We start from the raw sequence: 23,648 nt of genomic DNA, 5'->3' as shown, positions 1-23,648 counted from the left end.
GTACATACAATAAGCCGTGGCAACAGGCAGGGCGGCCTTCCGTGAGGGGGGAAAGGAACACTGCGCACAGGTATTGTGTGAAGCATACTTTACCCCACACGCCTTCTGAAACTATACCATGGTTTAATTGAGAGCCAGAGGTCTGCCGTAGTGATTCTGCCTACGCTCTGTACGTACCCAAAATGTCCCTGGGGCGGGAAGAGCCTGGCAGGACACCGGCATAGATCTCGCAACTAGTATTACAGTAAGCCATGCTACGAAGTCAGCCCGCCAATGTAGGAGCGGTCTTACGGCCCCATAGCAGGGCAATTTCGCATTTAGCTAACAAACTGAGGGGTGTAAAATGTCTGACTGATTTGGGAAAGTTAACAGTGTATCCCAATAGCGCTTCTTCCGGTATGGTGGTAAGGGTCAGTTTCATCATGGTCCCTAGCGCGTTGTGTATTTCTTCCCAGTAGGTGTGTAGTTTAGGGCAAGTCCATGTGAGGTGGTCAAAATAAGCATATGAGGCTGCACATTTTTGGTAAGTGTGCGGTCTGGTCAAATCTGTGTGCCCTGGCTGGGGTAATATAAATTCTGCGTAGGAATTTAAAATGCAAGAGTTTATGTCTGCTGTTGGGAGAGACATCTTTTGTCACCACGAAGCATTTGGCCCATTGATCATCAGTGATGGGGTGGCCAAAATACGTCTACCAGTCCGCGCGAACCTTGTCATCATGCACTGGCCTCAATGACGCACAAGCTTTGTATAGTTTAGAAATGAGATGTGCCCCGCTAGGTCTTTCAATTACTAGTGAAAGGGGCAAGACCGGGTCTGGCTCTAAAGGGAAACTGGGCAACGAGGGGCGTAGCGCAGAGCGGAGACGACTGAGCGAGACACTGTCCATAAAGGTGCCGTCCTGAAACCGGGTATCTTCTGATGGGGAGAAAATATGCCCCTCTGGGTATAGGTCCTCTATATTGTAAGAGCGAATTTGGTTAAAGTATGCTGGATCAACTTTTCGCCAGTGATTGGGAGCCAGCGGGCGTTAGGGAGGGGCAAGGCAGGGGAATATAGTGTGGGGGCGTTGGCTATCCGTCTTAGCTTGTCCCAGGCCCAGCTAGTGGTGGAGACAGTCTGAATGTCAGTAGGGTCTCTGGGAACACACTTGGGAAGTACGGTGGATAAACAGTACGGTGGATAAACGTTTAGGGAGAACAAGATCCGCCTCTGGGAGTAGATGGGGAATCCGAGCGTCTGGGTGATCTGGTACACTATATCCACCTCCATCATATGGCAGGGTAACAATTTGCCAACGGACGCGCGCGTTCTTTCCCCCCTCCCCCACACACTAGCCTTACAAGGTGCTTATGCAGTTGCAAGAAAAACCCGTTGGTGAGGGGAAAAGGAATATTAAAAAGATACAGAAATTTCGGAAGCACAATCTTAAGGATCGTGACCCAGCCAGCAATTGATAAGGGTAAATGCAGCCATCTCTCAACTTGAGATTCAAGAGTGGTAATTGCGCGACCGTAGTTGAGACGAAGAATCTGGGCAGTGTTGAGATGTATATGAATGCCCAAATACTTGACGGAATCAGCGCACCACTCCAGGGGAAATCCCCGTGCTAGAAGTTAGCAAGAAGATCACAGATTTACGCCAGTTAATGCCTAGGCCGGAGAAGAGGGCAAACTGTAGTATTTCTCCGATTAGAGGCTTTAGATTGACCCGGGGGTCCCTCACATATAGAATGGTGTCATCGGCGTATAGTGAAACAAGAAGGGGGCCAGTGTTAAATTGTAAGCCCCTGTGTAAGTGCCTTTCCTGAAAGTGGCGGATTAGGGGATCCATTGCTAGAATAAACAATAAGGGTGATAGGGGCAGCCCTGTCGTGTGCCTCGGGAGAGCGAAAAAGTGCGTGATAGTGTTCAGTTTATGCAGAGCCGTGCTGTGGGGCGGCTGTACAGTAAGGCGGTAGTGGCTATAAAACCCATTGGCATGCCCATGCAACACATCACAGAGAGAAACAAGCATTGGCATAGCCAATAGGTCTCGCCTTTGGGACCTTATAAGTGTTTAGCAATGCAACAGTTGCATAACTAAATACTTATAAGGTCCCAAAAGCGAGACCTATTGGCTATGCCAAGCGTCCGCGAAAGTGAAAGTGATCCGTGATCAAACATCAAAGCGGCCGTGCAGCTGCGAAAGTGAAAGTAATCGCGGTAAAGCACGCCCGCGCACATGCACTGTAGCTCTAGGCTGGCCTGGTAGCACTTTTTGGAGCCCTCTCAATAAGTCTCGCCAGACCAACGCATGCGCTGGGTCAGGCGAGACCTAAAAAGGACCATTTTAAAGAATCAAAGACCTTCTCAGTGTCCAACAATATCACGGAAGCCGGAACCGCCGGGCTGTGCGAGAAAAGCGTCCTAAGATTCAAAGCAGTGGAGGATAAAGCCAGATTGGGCTGGAGATATGATGAATTCCATCAGCTGGGAAAGGAGATTGGCGATAATTTTGGCTAATATTTTATAATCCAGGTTCAGGAGGGATAATTGTCTGTTGGGGCTTGGTGAGAAGGATCACTACCGCTTCCCTAAGCGTGGGAGGCAGGATTTGTTTCTCAAGGGCCTCAGCGTAAACTTCAATACTTTCGCCTTCTTAATATTATGAAAATCGTGTACTTTTGCACAGAATCACAATTGCAACTTGAATACTGGCTATTCAAAGAGACCAAGGACAGAATGATCACTCAAAACACGTTATTCGGCCGGAAGACACGCCAACTGCGCTAGATCCTCGCCGGCCAACCACCCACGGACAGTTTTTGTGCAGACCCTACCGCAAAACCTTCACCATCGACGTAGTCCCTGGGACCACCAAGGGAACGCCCGGGACACACCACCGAAACCCTGACCTGCATCCTGCTCAACAGGCGCTCCCTGCACCGACACACAGTTGAGATCTGGGACCTGCTCGACACCAACACCACCTCCGGCCCAGATATCGCCACCGCCATCCCGGACGACTACAAGATCCAGAGAAAGTACTGTCCACACCGCCCAGGAGGAGGACTCGCCCATCGCACACAAGACCCCCCCTCCAACTCTCCACATCCAGCATGAGTGACCCCACTCCAACACAGAACACCTCCACTTCCAGATCCAGACAAGCCCCAGGACCACCCTCGGCGACACCCTCATATACAGACCCCCAGGAACTCGCACCCACCACGCAACTACCATCGCAGAGCTCGCCGCACCCTACGCCATCACCTCCATGGACTACATCCTACTCTGGGACCTGAAATTCCACGACAACAGCAAAGACCCCGACTCGACTACTCTCCTCGACAACCTCAGACTGAAACAGCTAGTCAACACACCCACCCACAGAACGGTGAACACCCTCAACACTATCTTCGTGGTAGGAACTAACTTCCGCTTCTGCCACACCAGCCAGCCACCCTGGACTGACCACCACTGCGTCCATTTCACCTACCACCACCACCCCGTACCCAAACCCGCCCCACGTCCGCCACGACGAAACTGGACCAAGGTCACTGAGGAGCACCTCAAAACCACCCTCTGTCAATAGCCCCCCCCACCCCATCGCTGCGGCCGACACCAACTCCGCAGCCAGAGTTTCACCGCTGGATCTCCTGTTGCGCCGACAAGCTTGCACCCCTCTGCCCCCCTGCCAAACAATGCTCGCAGAAAGCCACCTAGTTCACCACAGAGCTCCAAGATGCCAGACGCCTAGGAAAAGCCTGGCGAAACCTGAAAACCACGGAACGACCACAAGAACGCCCTAAAAGATTACCACCAGCGCATAAGAGACAAAATCCAGAACACCACCAAGGAACTGTTCAACGTCATACAGCAGTTCGTAAAACCCACCTGCGAACTCACGGACATCACACCTTCCCAGGAACTCTGACAAACTCAGCTCCTACTTCCATCTCAACATCAAGGCTCTCTGACAACTTCAGAGAACCTACACCTAGCACATCCCCCCTACAGACAATAAGCCGACCATCACAGCCTGGGATCCCGCTACCATTGAAATCACCACAAAGACCATGCAGAAAACCCACTCAGTAGCCCCAACCGACCCCTGCCCTCCGCACATCTTCCACAGAGCCGCCACCGTCATCGCACCCGAACTAGGACACACCATCAACGTCTCCCTCAGTTCAGGCATCTGCCCAGATGACTGGAAACAAGTGGAGGTAAAACCCCTCCTCAAGAAACCATCGGCCGACCCAACAAACCTGAAGAACTACCGGCCCATGTCTCTCCTCCGCTTTGCACCAAAGTCAGAGCGACTCGTGAACGCCCAGCTGACCGCCTTCATAGAAAATAACTCCATCCTAGACGCCTCCCAATCTGGATTCCGCAGCATCCACAGCACAGAGACCGCCCTCCTCGCCGCCACTGACTACATCCGCACGCTACTTGACCAGGGACACACCGCGGCCCTCATCCTGCTAGACCTCTCCACAGTCTTCGACACCGTGACTCATCGCACTCTCGCGGCCATACTGCACGACGCAGGAATACAGGGAGCAGCCCTAGACTGGACCCAATCTTTCCTCCCTTGCAGAACCCAGAGGATCCGACTCCCTCCCTTCCTCTCCAAACCCACGGAAATCAACTGCTGAGTACCACAGGGAACATCACTCAGCCCCACACTCTTCAACATCTACATAGCCCCCTCGCCACCATCGTCCGACAGCATGGGCTCAGCATTGTATCCTACGCAGACGACACCCAGTTCATCCTCTCGTTCACGAAGAATCCAGAGGACACCAGACTCCGTTTCCAGTACGGTATGAAAGATGTGGCAGCCTGGATAAAGCACAGCTGCCTGAAGCTAAACTCAGAAGACAGAGGTCCTCATCCTCAGGCCCTGCACCTCTGCCTGGGATAACACCTGGTGGCCCTCCGCTATCGGGAACCCACCCACCCACCCCCACAGACCACGCTCGGAACCTCAGCATCATCCTTGACTCTTCACTCTCCATGAACCGCCAGATCAATGCAGTCGCTTCCACTCGTTTCAACTGCCTTCGCATCCTCCGGAAGACCTTCAAGGTGGATCCCCCCAGACTGCAGAAGGCGCGTCACTCACCACTAGCAGGCTGGTCTACAGCAATGCCCTCTACGTTGGAATCAACAAGACTCTTTTGCACAAGCTCCAGACCATCCAGAACGCCGCAGCCAGACTCGTCCTCGGGACACGGCGCAATGAACACATGACCCAACACCTACGAGACCTCCACTGGCTCTCCGTCGAGAAGGTCACCTTCAACTCCACACCCGCGCCTACAAATCCCTCCACAACATCAGACAAATACCTCAACGAGCAATTATCCTTCCATGTACCCAAGAGAAACCTCCAATCCACCGACCTCACCCTTGCAGAGGTCCCCCGCATCCGCAGAAGCCAATCCGGCGGAAGAGCTTTCGCCTACATCGCAGCCAAAGCCTGGAACCCTGTGAAAATCAGACGCACCCCGACCCGGCACATGTTTGGGAAGGACCTCAAGACCAGGCTCTTCGACTGATCTGGAGCCCCCCCCCTCCCCCCCCTCCCCCCGAGACCCTCACGGGTGAGTAGCGCACTTTACAAACACAATTGATTGAACAGACAGGCGCGGTGGGAAACTACCACTGGCTTAACTCTGGAGCTCTCAATCGCGGCCCAGTATACAAACCTGGAGGTGACTCAGGTTCCAAGTACATACTACGTAAGAGAAATCTGCTACACAAAAAACACAGAACCGCAAAATCACAGAAACAGCTTAATCTCTTAAGGGATGCAAGATTAAGAACAACATGTGAAATCTCAACAGGAAATCGCTGACATGGCTCACCTTCACATTTTTTAAGTTCATTATTCAGAAATCGATCAATGATTTTGCCAGTAAAGTTAAAGACATGAATATGGGCCCAGAAAGGAATCAGTTTCAATGTCAGTTTGGAATTACTACCAGATCTAACACCCGGCCCACTTGAAAGCCCTGAGCGACTATTTGCATATTTTAAAGAGTTGGTGACAATAGTTCTACAGTAACTGTGCTGTCAAATCAGATTCTAATCAAATACAGCAAGGAATTTGACAACCTGAAATCTCTAACAAGTAAAATGTAATTAAACAGCAACAAAAATACCCAAATATGCCACATTTAGCAACTGCATAGCAGCAACATTATTCCCGATATTGTGCCAAGTTAATAAGATACTCAAGTCCATGCTAGAGCGCGACAAAAACCCAGGCCTCATGATTTCACGTGCCCAAAAGGCCCACCAATGACATAAGCAGTGCAGGAGAACAACATGTACAAGTAACTACTAATTGGATCCCACGAGCCTCCTGTAGAGGGAGATGAGCTCCAGCAGATGGGACATGTGACGGAGAAGCAGAAGTAACCAGCAATATTGTGCAAATTATTACGGAGAAAAGGAATATGGCATATGCCAAGGGACACCCTGCCACACACAAAAAAATGAAAACACTAGACCGAGGAGTGACCAGGCGAATCTTCTTTTAAAGGCTGCCTGATGTACAATCAGATGGCAACTGATGCCATGGTATACCACTGGGGGCAAACAGACCTAGAGTTCGAGGAGACGTGGTCAGCCTGAGAAATCAGGAGTTTGTGGGCCGCTTCCCTACAAACTTGCGATCCTTAATAAATGAGTTACAAGGGTGCCTCGGTTTCTTCATCTGTAAAACATGGGATTTCTTAGCTCATGGCTAATTGCTGCTGCTCGCTCTAATACAACAAGCATTGGCATAGCCAGTAGGTCTCACCTTTGGGATCTTTTAAGAGTTTAGCCATGCAGCACACAAGCTGCAAGGTTACAAACATCAGAAAGTACATTCAGCAGACGGTTACATTTCATGTATCAGCAGCAGGACCAGAATAATTCCACCCTGCACGCCCTGTGAGAAGGATTAAGGAAGAGCATTAACAGATGTGGTGGGTGCGTAGACATGGAAGGCAGCAAGGCAGTGTTGGACGGGTTGAAGGGTGGGTGGATGGGCGTGGGTCTGGGCGTGGCTTGAAAAACTTATCGACATCGGAAAGCTCAAAGACTCTGCTGTGAGGCAAACGTGTTACACCTACAGTGCACATATTCCAGATAACTCCAGCAGCAAGCGCGTTAACCCACTGTGCTATATCAGCAACAAGTGCAAAGTGAGCCACTGATCTCACTACTGTGCGGATGGGGGGCTGGTTTCAGTTGTAACCCTGAACCACAACCTTGTGCGAACTTGGACGACCCATTATCTCCCAGCTCTCCAGTTCCCTAATCATCACCAAATTAACTGGATGTACTTAGAAGCGGGCTAAACGCAACACTGCGCTTTATACTTTAAAAAAAATTGGAATATACATAGACGCTTACCCACAAGACTCTGCCTCGTCCTCGCTACGAGCACAAGTAGTGAATCACTTTACAAGCAGCGATTGTCAGGAACTATATTAACGGGTCAATACGAGCACTACTGCGAGCCTGTACGGAATGAAATGAATTGCTCCAGACAAGAGCCACAAACCGAGAAAGAGATGGTAAAAATCTTTGGATCTAGTACACACACCTCTGTAACTGTAACCATACTGCACAACTCACTTCCAGAGTATAAGCGCCAGCCAAAGCAGTCGCAATCAGAGGCTGCAAAACAGCACACAGGGAACTTGGTCTAGCATTGAAAAGGTGGAATCTGGAACCAGACTAGGATTCCGATCTTAGCTTCCTCTCATTGTGCGATCTTGGGCAAACCATTCATCTCCTTGCACCTATGGCTCCTTAGGTGGCAGCACTGCAACGGTTCAGTAATGTATTTAACGACCTACTGATCACCTCATTAAAACAAAAACTGAGGTTTACCCAACATTTGTACACAGAATAATATGAGGATGCCACTGCTAAATGGTAAAAGTGAGGTATTGAAAAAACATTTACCAGATGCATACGCAATCTTTACTTTCAGAACACAAAACACACCTTTAGTTGATTGGGTAAGCGTAGCCGAGCTAATGCAATGTGTTGAATGCTAAAGTTTACATGTGTTTCATCTTGTCAAAGAAGAAAACGGCAGGCGACTGCTTTCTAAAATGCACTGCTTTTTGCAGCGAGCCTTTTGCTACATTTCCCTCATCTACACATCTCGCTTGTATTTCGGGGTTAATTCACCCCTAGTTTTGTATAGCGCTGATATCAACCCTTGCCAGTCCACATTGGACGTGTATCTATTCCGCTCATGCGAGCGCACCACTCGAAATAATTCGCTAATGAAGTCCTGGGTTTTGAAATGTCAAAGCAGCTCGGATCAGCCAGACCGATAGCCACCGTACTGCGACAATCCACCGAAGGCGCTTATTCGCAGCACTTACTGCAAGTATGTCGGCGACATTAAATCATACACATACCACCTCGCAACCATAGGCAACATTATATTGCGCATGCTTTACAACTAAAGACTTGCCCAAATTCTGCACAGTCCTCATCACGACCGTGTCGGCGACATCACATCGCACAGGCATTATATCGAAAAGACGGCACTTAAAACAGCACTACAGTGTCTGCAACATTATATCGCACGCCAGCCCACGCTGTGAGATCGCAGTTTTAGGGAGGGGATGGAGGCACAGTGTCTTTGGCGAGCTTCCGCAGGATCTGGCAACAGCACTTGAAGGAGATGGTGATCATCCCTGGTGGCAGCAGCCCCGGCTCAGTGGTGCCCGTGGTACCGCTCGGGCGGATGCGGCAGGAGCATGCAAGAGCTCCCTCCGGTGTACCCCGGCTGGGGGAGCCGGTGGACACGAACAGATCCCAGGCATCCCCGCGCGAGGACTGCAGTCCCTGGCCTGTATCATGCCGAGCCCATGGGAGGGGGAGCCGTGTAGCACCTGCATGCATTCCTTGGACCGTCTAGTGCTGCGTGGGGCGCTATACACGTGTCACCTGGCTCCACATTCTGCTGCTGAGCCCGGCCTGCCAAGGAGTGCACCGTGCACCTGCTGTGCGATGGTCAGAGCTAGTCATTAGCCGCTCACTTCTCATGCCTGCACCTCTCCGCTGGACTGTGAGGGGACATGCAGAATAAAGCAGGGACCGCGCGCCCTGTGCATCCGAGCAAAAATGCTGATCTTCCACAAGCAGGGATTTTTTGCACGCCTCAAGTTCTGCTCAGCGTCTGACAGAGCGCGAGAGCACAGAGGTGCCCTGGTGTTTTACGGCACAGTATTATACACACGTTCAAAGCGTTAACCAGTGCCCCTGCTATGACAAGTCTAACAAGCAGGCATGTGGTGCACGCGCGCCACAGCGAGACATCTGTTTTGCATTATCGTGCACGCGTCTGGGCAGATAATTCAAAACAGATGGTGCCTGTGCGGGTAACCGCAAGCAATACTCCGCACGAGCGTGTGGTGAGCTTTTTGAAGCCCCCTTACAATAAGTCTCGCAGAGCAGCGCATGCATGCTGCTAGGCGAGACCTAAAAACTGGACATTTTAGAAAGCATAGGTAGTGTTAGGAGTTTAGCAGTATCAGCTCTGCAACTACATATTCAATTACTGACACCATCATCGAAGAGCACAGGACATTATATAAAGTTCCATTTCCCAAGAAGGCCCCTTTAACCCAGAGGCTCTTAAACCAATATTTTAATAATTCAGACATAAAAAAAAAAAAAAAAAAAAAAAAAAGAAATTGTAGATTACCCTTGTGCATAAGAAAATATTGGGAAACTATGGTCCACAAAAGGAGACTTTAGCCTAGACTCCATCATGGATAATACGAACACATCTCCCTCCCTTTCCCATCAACATCCTCGGAGGTCTGCCCCTTTCCTTGCACGGATACATTGCTTGTGTCCTTTCACTGCTCGCTTTTTAGGCCCTACTATTTACTTTGTGTTTAAGTTCTATACCAGTGTTTTTTTTAGCTGGCTCCCTCATGTACTTCCCACCCCTCAATGTTCCTCCCACCCTTGTCTGTGATGCTTGCAAATCCACCCTCTCCCTAGTCAGCGTTGCTTTCCGCCACCTCCGCCACCACCACCTTCCATTGTTGTCAGTGTTATTGCTTGCTCCCAACCCTCCTCCATCCTTCCATTGTTGATTGCTCCCAACCCACCTCCCTCCTTCTGTTTTCGCATGCCTCCCTCCATTATACGTCAGCTTGCCTCTCCGCCCCCCCCGCAATTCGTGTGCTTGCTCCCAGCCTTCCCTCCCACTGCTCTTGTCCTGTGTTGCCATAACTCGCCCTCCCTCCGTGTTCCTGCTGCCACCTTCCCTCCCACAGAGTTGCCTTCTGCACCCCACCGATAAATATGCTTCACTCCTATAACAACGATGTGAAGATTTCCATCACATTTTTGGGCGCCTTTCAGCGTTTACAGTAGAGAGTGTTGGCTGCAGTCTGGCCTGTGTGGGATACGATAGATGCGATGGTTGAAGTTCAAAGAGTGTGGCTAATGTTGCAGCACATAAGAACCTGGTATAGCAGAGTGTGAGAACAGATGTGCCTCGCACATATAAACACTTATCTTTTGGTGTGGAATGTATCACAAGTTGATACCATCACTGAAACCCAACACAAGTACTATAAAGGGTCCACCAAGTAGAGATTGGACCATCCAACTGGAGGCACAGTTAAGAAATCTGGATTCATCATGAACAGCACACCAACTCCATTGGTACACGGATGAGCTACTGCCGAGTACTAGAAGTAGTAACACCAGAACAACAAAGCGAGGGAAAGGAGGCATGGCCCTAAGTCACTTTACAAACAAGTAGAAAGTAACCACAGAAAGGGTCTTTAACCTTACCATCTTTAAACTGTACTCCCTGGGAGGAGAGGCTAACATGAATCAGGTGCTTGAGGTAGAGAAGCAGCAAACCACAGATGAAACCGGTGCAGCTTGGGAGGGTGGGTCCACTCAGAGCAGGGCATTAATCGGAAAGTTTGCGGGAGGTAAAGTTCAACAGATTTGGGTACCGAAATCAGATGAACACTGGAATTTATGCGGTGCCCAGACTAAGGAGGTGTCCTCCCAAGGGAAAAAGACTAATGCACTACCAATATCTCTACAAGTAATATTACACACCGATGAGCATGGTTAATCGCAGCATGTCAATTGACCGAGCTGCGGTTGCTGCAACGCCCTCAAGCATGGATTATCTGCATCTGATGTGGGATTGCTAGGCAGTACATACATTTTGGTCACCGGTGGTACAAGCACTGGACAAAAAAATGAGAAAGCGGCTTCAATACCCCCCCAGGTGGCCATCCTGGGCTGTAGCACACTGCTAGCAATGGCAACCATGCGTGTATATGCAGGGTGGAGATGGTACAGGGAGAAAAGATTAAGAGTCGGCTAAAGACATATTAATGTGTAGTAAACTAGCGTAATTTTATGCAGACACACTGCCACCTACATCAAGACCAATAAACTACTTAGTGCCACTCCGAGACTATGGGGCTGTTCTGGACACAGATGGACAATCTGCATGAATACTGGTAATGGTGGCTTACTCCAAAACCTATGGGGAGGGACTTCAATCCCTGCAGAGGTACATACTCGTGATGTACCCTACAACAGGTACAAACTATACTTATGTGATTTGACCTATTGCTTTCTCAGTTGCAAGCATACCAAATTTCAATAATAAAAACTAATCCGATATAAATGCAGACAATGTAATTCCAACATCACTCTGCAGCACAGCATGCTATGGATTAAAGGGAGCAAAGAAGGTAGTGTCTACCACACCATAACCAGGGGAACTGTCACACTCATCTGTCCACTGCGTGCTGCGGCCTCAGGCTTTATCAGCCCCACCAATTATGACATGACAAATTGATGATTTTTAACTTCTCTGCTAAGGATTAACAGACTGAGATGAGTGAACCAAACCAGAACAAGGTCTCAAGGCAGTATCAGAGTCCACACAACAGTATAGAGGACCTTCTCGAAACATTACAACTGTATCAATACTGTGTTGACTGGAAACTAATTTGATTTAAAAAAATATAAGAATACCAATGCAGCGCCTGTACAGCACAATAGTCTACTAGCAGGCAACTGAGAAAGTTAGAGAGATCTGCAGCGAACAATTGCGAAAAATGTAAAGAAAAATAAATAAACCGCACATATGTGGTGAGGTACAACTTCGTGGAAATAATCAAGTCAAAGAGGAAAAAAAAATATTGCTTATGCACAACCTCACAAATTACCTAGGCTGACAGGAGATGGCAGCTTTGCCTGGAGAGGACTTATGTCTGCAAATTTTGATTTAAAGGAAATCAAAACTGACTTTAGATAAAGCCCAACACATGCATGGCCTTTGCCTTTTATACACTGGTCACATGACCTGCTCTGAAAGAAGTCAGGAATGAAGAAAAGGTAGAGACTTCTCAGGAATCTAATGGAAGACCATCCTTAAATGTCTGGACATTTACTACAGCTGTGGGCAGATTCCTTGCGGTGGCACTTGACAATACCAACATCACAACGAGCCCATTCACAATGCAAACACTAGAGATGCTAGGGCGTCGTTTGTTAAATTGCAATAGTCACTGAAAGCCGGGTTACATGGCATAGCGTGTGGCTAAGTTATGCAGTGCGTCCTGAACCCATAGGCGAAGGCCCTGCGCCACAAGCTCCGAGGTCAGCGGAGGCAACATAGGTTGTCAGTATGGCCAAGTCCAATGCCCAGCTCCGTGGCATCTAACATTCCGATTCTTATCAGTGAATGGAGATTATGACCACAACTCACATGGTACTGCAGGACCTACACTGCCCCACTGCCTGCTGATGGCTAGCTAGACTGCACGACAGCATGCATAGCCCCACCTGGCAGATAAGGCCTAAGGGGTCAGAGCCATAACCTGGCTGAGGGCCCAAGATAAATAGTGCAGAAGGACATGCAAAGTGACCGCTGAGCACAGAAAGTCTCCATTCTTCCCAGGAGCCAGCAAGGATAAATATGTAGATGGCGCAGGTAAAGGGGCGTCAAGACAAAGCCTGGGAAAGGTAGGGTGACCGGAGTGCAATAGCATAATAATGCGAAAGTCAGCCTGGTCTGGGGCAGATGGAACAGGCTCTAACCTGAGTCATCCCCACAGAGGTGGAGCAGCGGTTCCTGCACACCGCTACCACCATAGAGGACATTTTTGATACCCACCTTACAAAGCAGAGAACAGGGCTAGATTCAAAGTCGCAGGAGCATAGTGGGTAGAAGAGCATAAGAATAAGCGGAACTCAGGGCGCAAGGGGCACCAAAAGGGAATGTTTGTTACTCCACAAGCTCTGTGATGCCAGGTGGCAGAGATGGCAGGGGGGGAAAGAAACCCAATAATGCAACCTCAGCATTAGCAGCCCAAAATCTTGGCTAAGCCGCTATGCGCAGGGACCCAATTAAACACTGGTGGCCAGATAAATTCAGGAATCTGCAGAGCATGAGGAATGGGGTAACGACTACCCCCTCAACCTTATAAGTAACAAGGAGTATAAATGAGGTTTGATATCCATGAAATCATATTGCGAAGATTTGCAAGACAATGTCCCCCGGCTGAAAGCGGTAAACTGACTTGAGGTTTGGTTTTACACAATAAAATAACGTTGCTCGACAGACACTGCTGCAGGGTCATAAAATGTTCGATGCAAAGTAGGCACTTTCTCGTAAAAGGAAACTGAAGGCGAACTGGGGGGAGGGTGGGGAGAGATTAGCCGTTCAGTTTATGTTCTGTTATGTTAATATAACTTATAAAGCGCACGATTACCTTGCGGTGTCCTGGCGCTAAGCACTGCCAACCTAACAATAACAGGGAACTAGAACTGAGAAAAAAACAAGTTTTAAGATGTTTTCTGAAAAAGCTAAACTCCAAGGAGCTTCTTAGCATAAAAGGGAGTTCGTTCCAGATCTTAGAAGCACTGTATATAAAGCTTCTGCCTCCCCAATTGGCTTTTTTAAACTGGGGTATTTGTACTAGTTTGGCCTCAGTGGATTTAAGAGTTCTACTAGGAACATACCAGGAAAACTTTTGTCTTAGAAACTCAGGGCCAATCCCATTCAGAGCCCTAAACACTATGCATGCAGCCTTGAAGCGTGCTCTCAGACTAATAGGAAGCCAGTGCAGCTTCTGTAATTCGCCTTTGACTGACACGGTCCTGGGAGTCCGAGTCAACAGTCTGGCGGCAGCGTTTTGAATAACCTGCAAACGATTTTGATGTTGTATCTGCATGTTAACATACAGACTGTTGCAATAATCAAGACGTGATAGTATAAGTGCCGTCACCACTGTTCTGAGGCATCCCTCAGAGAGAAATGGCCTGATTTTCCTGATCATTCGGAGGACCAAGGAGCATCCCGACGTCACCTTGCTCACCTGGTCCCCCAGAATAAGTTTGTCATCCACCAACACACCCAAGTTTTTAAATTTCCGGCAGGGTGTGGGACATGGTCGAAGCATGTCGGGCCACCAATCGGGTGTCCACATCAGAGGGTTGTTGCCGAATCTCATAATCTCTGTTTTGGCCGAGTTTAGTTTGAGGCAGTTTGCCGACATCCACCTAGAAATAGGTCCCATACAGTCCGAAAAACGAGCCCCTGATTCCTTTTCAGTTCCCTCCATCACAGACAGCACGATTTGGGGGTCGTCTGCGTAGGAGGTAAGCTGAAACCCAAAAGATCTGATGATACCAGCCAGGGGTGCCACATAGATATTAAATAAAGTAGGGCTAAGGGAGGAGCCCTGCGGTACCCCGCATGGCAAGGAAAAGGGTTCGGAGATTTCTCCATTGAGTTTGACTGTTGGAGATCTGTCCTTCAGAAAGGAGTGCAGCAGATTCCATGCCTGACCACCTATCCCGATCTCAGATAATCTATTCATCAATACCTTATGGTGAACGGTATCAAAGGCCGCAGACAGATCTAATAAAATCAGCATCGCACTCCCTCCTTTGTCCATCACCTCTCTGATCTCCTCTGTGGATTTGAGAAGTGCCAGCTCCGTGCTGTGATGAGCTCTAAAACCAAATTGAGAATGATCCAGAGAGTTTTTGTCCTGAATGAAATCACTAAGTTGCCTATTCATGGCTTTTTCTACCATTTTGGCAGGGAGGGGGGGGGGGAGTCTAGAGATAGGGCGGTAGTTAGTTGGATCCTTAGGATCCAGGGACAGCTTTTTTAATCGAGGAAGAACGGAGGCCTTTTTCCAGGAGCTGGGAAAAGTTCCAGTGCGAAATATGTAATTGAACAGAGGAGTCAATACCCTGCAGATAGTATCCGCGATCTGCTTGATCATTCAGGTGGGGCAGGTATCACTTGGAGCGCCTGATTTTATATTAATCATGAGTTTTAGTGTCTTCAGAATTCAAAGGTAAGAAATAATCAAAAGTGCTGTCCGATGGGTGAGAGATTTTAGAGCTTGGGTTGTTGTGAGTTTTGTCAATCAGTTCTGAGAGTACGAGGAAGAGAGTTTCCACTTTTGACTGGAAGAAAGCCGCTATGGTATTGCAAAAATCCGGGGGGACAGGAACATTAGGCGTCCTGGGATTAGACAATTTGATTATGGTTTTAAAAAGCTCCTTAGTGTCTGATTTAGCTTTTATGATTTGTGACGAAAAATATTCTTTCTTGGCTAACAGGAGGGATTGTTTGTAACTGGAGATTGTAAGTTTATATTCTGCTCTGTCAGCCGAATCATAGTTCTTCCGCCATATTTTTTCAGCCCTTTTACATAATAATTTTTTGTCCCCAAGTTCACCTGAGTACCAAGGGGCAGTAGGTAATGCCCTTTTCGGTATCCATTTTTTAGGGGGAGCTAATTTGAGACAGGCATCACTTAACCAACTGTTGTAAAACCCAGTAGCTGCATCAGGATCCTGTGGGACTATATACATTGAGCCAGTGAGTGTGAATTCCAGGTGTTTAACATCTAGCTTACCCCACGCCCTAGTTGGGATTTCATTCTTTTGTTCGACGCCCCTCCTCACATGGTTAAGTTCGAAAGTGACTACAAAATGGTCAGACCAAGTGATCGGGAAGACAGAGATGTTGGTCAGATCACAGTTATTAGAAAATATACCATCTAAAGTATGTCCTTTCGAGTGGGTGGGAGACGAGACCAGTTGTTTAAGGCCATCTAAGGCCATGATATTGTTCAGTCTAGCTGTGTCTGGATCTTCAGATTTTTCCAAGTGGAAATTGAAGTCTCCAAGTACAACAGAAGATTGTTGACACAGTCCATCTTCAAGCATCAGGCTTAATGAGTTTAAAAAGTCATTCTTCCCTCCAGGAGGACGGTAAATAAGAGTCCCTATCAAAGGTTTACAAGAAGCAGACAAAGCATCACATCCTAGGTCATGAACAGGTAGGAAAAGAGGAGTCAGTGAGTCATGGTATATCACTGCGAGCCCACCACCCCTTTTATGAATTCGGTCCAGTGAGTAACACCGGTAGCCAGAGGGAGTGGCTTTCACAAGGTCAGGACCCGATGTTGTATCCAACCATGTCTCGGTAATAAATGCCAATTTGATGTTCTTTTCCTCCAAATGGAGAGCACATTCCTCCAAGTGTTTTACTAGCGATCTAGCATTAAATAGAGAGCATTTCAAAGTGTCCCCTCCATTACCCTCATCTGCTGCCTGAGTGTAGACCCTATGTTTAATGGGAAGGTTTAACAACCTGGGCAACTGGGTGAGACAATCCTTGCATATATGGTTCCCACCGTCTCTATCAGAAACCTTTTCCGTTCCGTAGAGAGAAACCGGAGACAACCAATCCAGACCGTATTCTCTTCATTTTATTTCCGATCCTAAACAAAATGGGAGCTGGGCACATTTCATACATTTTCCCCAAAAAATATGGGTTTATAACTAATGGATTGAAACTCGCCGATCAGGTCCCAATCTAGTCTGAAAATGTTTTTCTTCTCATACTACAAAAATCACGAAATGCCCGCCGACACTAGTTCCTTCCTTCTCTTTTGTTCTAATTCTTGCCCACTTCCCCATTTTATTTGCTGCTAGGCAGGCGGAAGCACTGATGCTAGAACACCTACTGGAAGGTCTAGCAACTTCTGGAAGCTGTCTTTACGGGCCTCACGCCACGATTTGTATTTTGAAACTAGCCTATGCAATGATCTGCGAGAAAACTAGTACAGGGAATCTGGGTTACAATTTGCTTCCTTCTCTCCAGGCAAAAAGGCAAGTTATCCTAAATAACTACACTTGTGCAATTGTAGAGATACCGTATTTAATTTTTTTTTTTTTTTTTTTTTTTTTTTTTTTTAACTATTGCGGTAGTTCCTCAAATTGTTGTTCCTGCAGTGCATGTTTTCGTTTAGCGCTTTATGTCCTGGAAGCACCCCGTACAATCGTTAGAGTCACTCTGATGTTATAGTTACACTGTTTCTGCAAAGGGATTCACCAAAAGCACCGATATAAAACTACAACCTCTGGCAAAGATAATGTCTTTTTTCAGAGGAATTAGCCACTCTTTTGGCTTTGCCAATATTTTTCTCGAGTTGTGTATAACATAAGCAAAAAAAAAAAAAAAGCTTATTTGCTGATGCAGTGAAACTGCGTCAATCTTACACACGCGCAACAAATAATGGTCCAATAGCAAATAACAGCTGCAGGCCCTGCCAAACTTTGAAACGCATTTAAATAGTTTATGTAAAAAAATTAATTTTTTACCAAACATGCAAAGATACGAGGGGCGGGGGCGCAACAAGGAGGGGGAAAAGGAGACAGAGAAAACAAATGGAAAGGGGTGGGGGGGGGTGGGGGGGAGGGGCGGGGCGTTGGGTGTGGTGGAAGCAATGTCGGGAGATTGGTTGTTTGGAGGGGAAGAAGGGTTTTAGTGGGGAATATGTTAACACAGACGGTGTAAAGCAATACATAAAGAAGAGAACAAGAACACACTTCCATTCAATGCTGAAAGGAAAAAAAAAAAAAAAAAGACGTTCCCTTAACCCCTTCGCTGCTGCGGACATTCCGCTGCAGCGCTGGGGGGGGCAGGGGGGCAGCGCGGTGGGCCTGTGCTCATGACGGAGCCGCTCCGTCATGAGCCACAGTTGAGCTGTGCTCATGACGGAACGGTTCCGTCATGACTCCGCCCATTTGCGTTGTCCCCCCGCACAGGCGGGGAAACAGCGCCGCGTAGGCGGAGCGGCCGCCAACGGGAGTGTCATGACGGAACCGTTCCGTCATGAGCACACGGCAACCGTGGCTCATGACGGAACGGTTCCGTCATGAGCGGGGAAGGGGTTAATGCGAGTACGGGTGACAAGTCAGCCAATCAAGAAGAGGCTGATGAGCTATGATACGGGGGCTGGGGATCAAACAGAAGAACAGGAAGGTGAGTAAACAAATGAGAAGCAAGTACATTAGTATGACAATAATGCCAACCGATGTAAGCAATGAGCTGACACAATGGTCACCAAGTTTTGGTTTTGTCCAGAAAAAGGTAGGTCATCATCAACAAAAACAGCTAAAGTACGTGCGCTGGCGAGACCCAAGAACATTCAATGACTTCAAGCAGGCAGTACAAGCTCTAGTTATACCTAGACTGGAATACGGTAGTATCTCTCTTTGTGGCCTACCCAAAGCATCAACTGTACCGTTAAGAGCTTCTATCAATGCTGCAGCGAGACTCATCACTGGCTCTAAAAGAAGTTCCCACATCTCCCCGGATCTACAATCTTTGAACTGGCTACCTCTGGAAGCCAGAATTCATCTGAAAATAGCGTGTATGACGCACAAAGCCATGCATCACAATGCACCCAGCTATCTGGCACAGAAATTGACCATCTCTGGTGGGATCAGATCTTCAAGAAGTGCGGATAACCTACTACTGAAACCACAAAGATTCCATAAGAAGAAAACGTATAACCAAACCTTCTCTGGGATGGCGCTCAGAATCTGGAATGCCTTACCCCCTCTACTGCTTCTTTCAAAAAGGAAAGAAAATCGATCCTCATGGCCAAATTCACGAGTATTGACTATAGAAATCTCTAGTCCAATCGCACCCGTGCCCCTATCTATATTTTGATAGTGGACCATCTAAGCAACTTAGACATTATATCTTCCCGCTGTGTAACACAACGGGATAGTTTTTGCATTTCTCCTGACTGCTTTGCTTCTACAAGATGTTTTGTATATGTGCTTTGTTTAACATCTATTTGTTGTATAGTAACTTTACTGACTGTATAGCGCTCTGATATCCGCTTAGTATCTTGTTCCCGCTCTATAAAACTTTCAAATTAAAAAATAAATAAAATAAATCAGGCTGATGATAATCTCTTCGAGACACAGAAAGGGACAACATTCATGGTTCAGTAGGAGAATGCAGATTTAGGTACAGTACTATCAGATAAACATGCTTCACCCAAACCGTTTTCAACAAACCTTTAAAACTACTTTAAATAAAACCTCTACTATCCATTAGTACATGCACTAGTCTCGAGCATAGAAAAACAAACATTGGAAAAGCCAACTCGTCTAACCTTTGGGGCCTATTGGCTTTGCCAACGGTCTTTAGTTACGTTTAATAGCAGCTCTGATGCGATACCACAAGGCTAAAGAATATATATTAAAAAAAATAAAGAAAGAAAAAAAAAAAAGCCTTTTGACTTAGCCAGCCACACATGCCTGCAAGTGACGCAGCTACTTTTTAGTTATCAATCAGTGTTGAATCAGTAACTTGAAAAACAAAAAAAGCATTATGGGGAAGCAACATGGGTGCACTGGTGTGGGGTTGAAACACTGGGTGCGGGCGGAAGCAACAATGAAGGCGCAAGTGTGGGAGGGGAAGCAACATGGAGGGTGCGAGTGTAAAGGGTGAAAGAGCAATGTGGAGCTGACAAGAGGCACATGGACAAAAAAAATCAAATTGTGGGTGTAGAGGAGAACCACATGAATGAGTGAGAGGAAGACAAAGTGCGGCGAAGGTGGGAACAGGAGTACACAAGGGAGACAACAGAACACTCTCTCGCGGAGTGCTTAAACAGAAAGTTCCATACAAGTGAGCAGTGAAAGGACACAAGTAATGTAGTTTTTCTCCAGGGGAGGGATTAAAACAAGGAAAAAACAATCTAGCAAATGGGAAGCAGGGGAGAGCAGCAAGAAAGCCACCAATTGTAAGCAATGGGTGGGCAATAAGCCCACTGTAAGCTCACAATATGTCTTGCAACAGACAACGCATGTGCTGTCTCGTGGGCCAGACCTAAAATGAGTTTAAAGTGGTTGCTTTCAAAAGCATGCCATTTGTACCATCCCAAAACTTTCGCTCAACTAAATGCCATATTAACCATGCAATGATTAAAGGATGGGTACAGCAAATGAAAAATGTGCTTCTCCTTCCACCCAGCTACCCCCGATCCTGACAACTGCTTAGTGGGCTGTGCTCCCGCTGCAGTGGTAATATGCAGACTGGAAATCCAGTAGCTATGACTCAGCATGTCATCTTTCCAAGGCTGAAAAATGAACACTGAGCATTTCTGAAGTATTTTCCTACTCATGTCGCGAAGTTTTCGACTTGGGCGAGCAAGTAGGTATGCAGTTTCTTGTGCATGTTTTGAAAGTGCGTTTGTTGAGGTGTTACCAATAAGTGGTATATTTTAGCATAAGTGAGTCTCAGAGAATGTGCTCCAGACTCATCACGGAGGCATGCAGAGGCGTGGCATGTTTAAGGAGCACGAGGGACAGCTTTGCAGGTAGTGTACACAAACCAGTAAGACGTGTAGTCTGAGTGAGATGAATGATTTTGGAAACAGCCAGGCCTGTGCTGTCCTTCTGAACTCTAGATGCCAGTGGATGATCTAAATTTTCTTAGGCACAGGTTCCAAAGTCTTTATTTATAAACAGAGAGGAAAACTCAATGTGCGTTTGGTATCAGGAGCATTATAGGTACAAAGTTTGAAATATCTGTTAGGCCACCAGTTGATACTAGGTGTACGTTGCCCGAAAGCATGACTCCAGGAAGCAATGTTAGTCCACCTATTGGAATTTTGTAAAGTTGTATTGTGTCTTTGGTTTCCCCAGAAGCAATAATTCTGCAACCCCTAACTACTCATGGAAACCACTGTAGTTAGTCAACTGGTACACACAGAAGCAGAGATGGGACCATCAAAGGATAGTGGATCTAAGGATTCTCCACAGGGTGGATTGTTCCAACACAGACAGAATACAAGGATATTGCAGCTGAAGGCGAATAGGGTCACTGAAATTGGGGGACGGCAATACCCTAATTTTAAGTTTGAACACCACAGTAATAGAGCTGCTGTGTCCATGCAGACGTAGTGGTGACGTAGCAACCACCAGAACCGTTAATAGGCCGGTGGATTACTGTGCAGTAGAGACATATGACCGAAAGGAGTAGCTGCAATAGGGACAGACACTGGTGGTATCATGTGGAAGGAAGTTGTGGCTAGCCTTAAATAGGTGTGGAGAGGTTGGAGTAAGGGCGAAGTAGAAAATGGCAGTGGTCCTGGTTCAAGACCCTTCTAGACGCAAAAACAAACTGGCAAGTCAGTGCAGGAAGAACCACTTAACCTTCCACCCTTTAGCTTGAACCGTCTGCAGATACAATGGACGATCAAATTGGTAGTCAGCCACTCCTACACAGGTGCTCTTACGGAGTGCAGTGGGTGAAGTAGGAGAGAGGGAAACTCACTGCAAGGGAGAACTTGATATATGCAACGGTGGATACTGGATCAGAACAAGGTATTGCCTGTATATACGAGTACTTGCTGTTAAAAGAAGGACTCCCTGGTCAGCAGGCTTACCATACTGAGCCGCAGTTCATTCAACCCTCAAGGAGAGGAAGGGAACATGCTGTGTTTACCCTCTAGGTCGTTACACTTGTTGATAACTGCTATTAAATCACCCAGACACAATGTTCCACGTGATTAATATGGTCATTATTATAGCTCCCCTGAGTGCTATAGACCGTGTCCATTTCTTTACCGTGGAAAATTGTTCCCAGTCTTGAAGTAATTCGTCCAAACAAATCTGTACAAAAACGAGACCCTTACAGCTGTGCACTGCCAGGCCACAATACAGCGTGTCCACAAGACGTTTCCAAAAGTTCTCTGCTTAGTGGCGCCGCCATCCGGAGAAAGCAATGGTTTCCAGATTTATGCCAGTCCCTCAATAGCTACATTTATCAAGAGTACATACGAAGAGCAACGCAAGGCCTGCTGGGACTGAACAACGCTTTGCAGGTCTTGACATTTTAAAAGCACAACGTCCACAATTAGAATGGATTACAAAACTCGGTAGATTAACCCTTGCTGCAGAGATCCATGTGAGACCTTCAAGGAAAAAGTTTCAATAAGGCAGAGTAGACTCAGCCCTTCATCCTTTATAGGTCGATACAATTACTACCGAGTATAGCAATAGCAGACACCTATTCTTGAAAAGCAGCAATCATGCTGGCCTTTATGAGATATATAAATGGTAGTTGTTCATTAGATCATGCACACAGCAGCTCCTGAGTTGATGTCCGGAATAAAGAAATTAATTCTTCATAGAAAGTCAATTTTGATGTCCTGCGATGCTTCTGAAAATCACCAAGGCCTCAAAGACATGCATACACACAGGACAATAACATAGCATCTTGCACCCAGCTGAAACCAGATGAGGTGGGGGCAAGAACTGCAGGTAACCTGCTGTGTGATACAGTTCGGTGTAATATTCCTGTGCGGCACTGCCTTTTACATCCTGGGACTTGAAATTTCACGCTTCTGGATGGATGGCTGAACTCCCAAATCCCAGCAATGTGCCCTTCGCTACAATACAGGACTGATGGAAGAGGTCACACCTAACACTGGGATATTTCACAGCTATGGAGAGGGTTACAAAGCCGCACCCTATTGCAATATTTCCAATCTTCTCCCTGCACTACTTCTGATAAATGGAGGATAGAGACAATCAAACTAGCAAGCGTGAAACTGTCAATGTGAAACTCAAAATTCAAAGGCAAGACATGTACTTGGAGCGACCATCGCCAAGAGTTAAAGGGCATAGCTAAAAGTCAGCAAATTAGTTTTTAAATTGGGCTAAAAAAGCATGCCGGGTGCATTACATAAACGTACTCACAACCTTGTATGCACCAGCCTCACTTCCTCCATACACAACACACATACATGCAGTTAAAATGAATGAGCCTTGCATGTCTGCACTGATTAGTTTCCAGACAGAAGCCGGCGTTGTTCTGTTTCAGGTGAGGCACTACTTGAAGTACTGACTATAGCTGGGGACTGAATGACGAATTACACTCCCATGCAAGGACAGTTCAACCACAGTAACTGTCCTTTGCTAATGGCAAGCACTCCACATTTACCCCACTGGGTCTTCTCCATGGCCTGCTGCTGCTCCTCCGTGAACCAGTCACACCGCATTCGCAGCTCACCAGTGTCCTCCCCACCAGAAGTTACTCTACCCTGTCCAACCCGGCCGAACCACCTTCCGTGTTTGGCCCCTTCCTCGTGCAGGTCGCGCAGCACGTGACTCCCTCACCAGGCCAATACCATGTGACCCGGAAGCGCTGCAACCCTTGCGCACGTGCCAACCAGCGCTCTTTCCTCCCGCTCCCCCTGTGAAAGGGTTGGAGGCGAGAGGACGTGGAAGCGGGCAGCCGA

At 47.4% G+C, this 23,648-nt stretch overlaps 1 protein-coding gene across 4 annotated transcripts in view; it reads right to left on the bottom strand.

The window, feature by feature from the left end:
- The window catches only part of MAX (MYC associated transcriptional regulator X), a 146,289-nt gene that overhangs the window by 91,127 nt on the left and 31,514 nt on the right, over positions 1-23,648 (bottom strand). The window lies entirely within an intron of this gene.

The sequence above is a fragment of the Triturus cristatus genome, chromosome 9, assembly GCF_964204655.1.
Source record: "Triturus cristatus chromosome 9, aTriCri1.1, whole genome shotgun sequence".
Classification (NCBI taxonomy): domain Eukaryota; kingdom Metazoa; phylum Chordata; class Amphibia; order Caudata; family Salamandridae; genus Triturus; species Triturus cristatus.
Note: the sequence above shows the minus strand (reverse complement) of the source record. Positions and strands in the feature narration are given on the sequence as shown.